The sequence below is a fragment of the Centroberyx affinis genome, unplaced genomic scaffold (assembly GCF_046629955.1).
Source record: "Centroberyx affinis isolate AG114_WGS23_722 - 3 ecotype Tasmania unplaced genomic scaffold, CSIRO-AGI_Caff_v1 ptg001845l_1, whole genome shotgun sequence".
Taxonomy (NCBI): domain Eukaryota; kingdom Metazoa; phylum Chordata; class Actinopteri; order Beryciformes; family Berycidae; genus Centroberyx; species Centroberyx affinis.
The window spans coordinates 1-4352 of record NW_027280224.1 but is presented as its reverse complement, the minus strand read 5'-3'; the positions used below and the strand labels follow the sequence as shown (position 1 = coordinate 4352).

Below are 4352 nucleotides of genomic sequence, written 5' to 3'. Positions count from 1 at the left end.
CTGGGTCCATTTTGTTGTCTGATGTATTTTTTCCAGATGTGTCCAGCAGCTACAGTTGAGTTTGATATGAGAAAATGTTTCAGCGATCTAAAACCTCAGCGGTAAACGTCAGGTTTTTGGTGTCAGTCACTCAGAATCAGAGAGCGAGGGCTTCTTTCTAGAGCCGCCATTTTGGCACCGAGAGACGTCCAACAGTCACACAGGGAGAAATCCATCGTAGAAGAGGAGAGAGACCAGTTTCTTCACCCACAGGAGCAGGAGAGAGACCAGAATGCAATGCTGGGGTTTGAGTATGGGATGCAACTTGTTTTTTCTCAGCTGGAAAAACTCCCTCATATAGCCTAACCATATGCCTGTTTTCTCTGGGGATTGTCCAAAGGCATTCTGGGAAACGTAGGACATCACTAACTGAAGTAGAAGTTGGACGAGGCTAGGGTTAGGGTCTGAGGTCCTCACAAGTACAGTTATTCAACCGTGTGTGTGTGTGTGTATGTGTGTGTGTGTGTGTGTGTGTCTTCAGGGCGGAGGGTCTGTTGACTCATTTGCCTACAAGACCAGCGAAGACATGAGCCCACTTGTGTTCCGTTACATCACCGCTACTCTATATTGTGCAGTCGGTAAGGACCCACACACACACACACACACACACACACACACACACACACACACACACACACACACACTTTTGCCAAACAATCCCTGCAATCTTATGCTTGCAACATAAAAAGAGAGCAACTATCTATATCCCACAGCTCACCACCTCCCTCTGAGTCTCATCTCCGCCTTCACCGTCTGCATGTTTGGGGTGAATCTGCCCCCTGGTGTTCAAACTACTGAACTACAACACTGAATTTTGGGAGGCCCAGACAGGTATTGCTGTTAAAAATGAACAGTGTTGGGCAAGTTACCTGGGAAATGTAATCAATTACTCTTTACGTGTTACTCATTTAAAAGGTGAACACATTGCTTTACTAGTTCCTCAACAGCAGCAGTAATTAGTTCCATTCCTCTTCCATTCCTTCGCGTTTCGTTGGCAGCAGCAGTTTCACATCGCTGTGTTGCAGGGCTGGGTGATATATCGTATAATATAGATACTGTGATATAAGACTAGATATTGTCTGGGATTTTGATTGTGAAATTAATCCAATGTTAATTCTTCCTGGTCTTAAAGGTTGCATAACAGTAAAGGCTTATTAGCCTGTTCTGGCTGAGTAAAATGAACAATGATTGCCTTTCCCAGCTCATCATATCCACATTACTTATTACTGATTACACATTACTGATTAATAATGATCATTAGTAATTTTCAAAATTTTCTTGTGTGTAAATATCTCATGAAAGCACAAATACTCATCCACAAAATATCGTCACATTATCGATATTGAGGTATTAGGTCTAAAATATTGTGATATTTGATTTTGTCAATATCGCCCAGCCCTATTGTGTTGCCTATCAGATGCTTTGATGAACTGGATGTTGTGTTTTTTCTCTGTGGAAAGTGTTTTGCTGCCATACAAAGTTCACAACGGACCAGAATGTTCTTTGCCTCCTTGACCGAGATCAATTCAGAGTGATGGGAAAACTTTTGGGAAAACTTCCAGCTGCTGAAAGTCTGCGTTTCTCTCCCTCACCCTCCAGCTTTTGTTTTGCTTTTTTTTTTTTTTTTTTAGCTAACAGCCGACGTAAACCTGCTGCATGTCCTGAAGATACATATGAGGAAAAAACAAACACGGATTTGGAAAAAAAAAACTTTGAAAAAGGGGAGAAAAGAAAAGTTTGAAAGTTTAAGTAGGCTCTTGTTTTGGAAGGAAATTCATATTTAAAATGAACCAAATTAAAACTCGTACTCAATCCTTTATTGGATAATATACATAATCCTTGCATGAATAACATTCAAATACAAATGTCTTATATATATATAAAATGATGTTCTGTATTCACAAATAACCTGTGCAAATCATTTCAAAAACACAATATAAAATATGTACAATTTCTCATCTACAGAAATATATTATTCACAGTTAAACACCAACATCAGCTAACAGAGTGAACTGAGAACCCAACCACGTCCTTAACATACAAGATGGCTGATATGTGTGTGTGTGTGTGTGCAGTGGTGGAAGAAGTACTGAGATCTTTTACTTCAGTAAAATTAGCAATACCACAATGTAAAGATACTCCATTACTACATTACAAGTAAAAGTCCTGCATTCAAAATCTTACTTAAGTAAAAGTACATAAGTATTGGCAGCAAAATGTACTTAGAGTATCAAAGTAAACGTACTCATTATGCAAACTGTCCCCATTTAGAGAGTTATATTTTTCATAAATTATTGGAATATTAATACTGATTTATTGACATACATGTACATGTAAGCAGCATTTTAAAGTTGTCAACGTGAAGCTAATCTTAACAATTTAGCTATACTTTTGGGTAGTCTAATCTATAACAATGCTATTTTATAGTTATTTTACAAAGATGATAAAATGTTTTAAATATAAAATATTGATCTGAAAAGTAACTAGTAACTATAGCTGTGAAATAAATGTAATGGAGTAAAAAGTACAACATTTCCTGCTAAAATGTGGTGGAGTGGAAGTACAAAGTAGCATAAAATGGAAATACTCAAGTACTAGTACCTCAAAATTGTACTTAAGTACAGTACTTGAGTAAATGTACTTAGTTACTTTCCACCACTGTGTGTGTGTGTGTGTGTGCGTGTGTCTGTGTGTGTGTGTGTGTGTGTGTGTGTATAAGTCAAGACAAGTTAAATATATTTATAAAGCACTTTTAACAATATATCACCAAAATCTGCTTTACAGAGCAACCGAGGACATAAATAGAGGTAAAAACAAGAGAGTCATTTTAAGGTATCTGCTGCATCACTCTATCATGTTTACTGGTGTGATAATCAGCGGCCCGTCGTTCCTGCCAGATTTATTGGTGCAGGGGCTGAAGAACGGGTAGATGGCCTCGGTGAAAGTGTCGTTGAAGGTGTAGATGTGGATCTTGGCGTCGACATTGTAGAAAGACACCTGCGGAAGAGAGAGAGAGAGAGAGAGAGAGAAAGAGAAAGAGAAGGAAGTATTATTATGAGGCAGAATTGCAGAGAAAATACACAATTCATGCAAAATATCAGGACCGCCTGCTCAGGCTGACCAGGTGAATCCAGGTGAAAGTGACAACTCTATATTGATTTCACCTATTATGTAAATCCATTTCAGTCATGAAGTGGAGATGGAGATGAAAGCAAGTTAAAGGGAGACACGAAAGAAGAAGAAGAAGAAGAAGAAGAAGAAGAAGAAGAAGAAGAAGAAGAAGAAGAAGAAGAAGAAGAAGAAAGGTCTTGATATTTTTAATATTTTGTATAGGGAGGAGAGGAGGAGAGGAGAGGAGAGGAGAAGAGGAGAGAAGAGGAGAGGAGAGGAGGAGAGGAGAGGAAAGAGGAGAGGAGAGAAGAGAAGAGGAGAAGAGAAGAGGAGAGGAGGAGAGAGGAGGAGAGGAGAAGAGGAGAGAAGAGAAGAGAAGATAAGAGACGTCAGAAATGCAAGAGTATATAAACTACATTTCCCATACTGCACCTGTCCTCTCTCGTAGTCCACAAACAGCCCAATCTTCTGCGGTCGGAGATTCAGATGGACGTCTGTGGACGGTTCTGTACGAAAGGCATACTTGTTCCTGAGGAGAGGAGAGGAGAGGAGAGGAGGAATGAAAGGAAAGGAAAGATGGAAGGAAAGGAAAGGAAATGAAACGAAACGAAACAAGAGAGGTTAGATTTAAGTATATAAACTACTACCTCTAGTTTATCTTGATCATCTGACATCTGACTTTACATTCTACTCCTGATAGTATACTTTATGGGAGTATATGATCAATAGGTGGATTATATATTGATCTTTCATCTGCTTTCCTCTCACTGACTTAGAAACCCTGGGATGTGCATCTAAATTCTTCTCTCCATATTGGTAGAATCACGATCAGTGTCAGAACCACTTTAATCAGCAAGAAACATTGATTTTACAGGGATTTGTCTGGGGCTGGAGGGGTAAAATTACACTTTAAGGCTTGATTTTGATTTTAAAAAATACTTTTCACACCCATTCAATATTTTTAGACCGCTGTTGGGCAGTACAAAGTGCAGGAACAGGGGCGAAATACAGTCTGGCGTAACTGCAAACCTCACTTGTCTCTTAGGCTGAGGAACCAGTATCCGTTGCTAGGGGTAACATCGATCTTCCCCTTCCTGTTGATTGATTGGCTGGCCACGCCCAGATCCCAGTCCGACTTCCCGCCCACTTCCACCTGTTCACAGGAAATATGAAAAAAAATGATTCAAAGTCCCAAATGTTTA

At 39.4% G+C, this 4352-nt stretch overlaps 1 long non-coding RNA gene across 1 annotated transcript; it reads right to left on the bottom strand.

Moving 5' to 3' along the window:
• Positions 1 to 1834: 1834 nt before the first annotated feature.
• LOC139652702 (uncharacterized) lies at positions 1835 to 4326 on the bottom strand. The gene is made up of 3 exons (XR_011695750.1): positions 4185 to 4326; positions 3583 to 3679; positions 1835 to 3036 (listed from the first exon to the last, which is right to left on the bottom strand). It is a non-coding gene; the product is annotated as an uncharacterized lncRNA (long non-coding RNA).
• Positions 4327 to 4352: the final 26 nt, after the last annotated feature.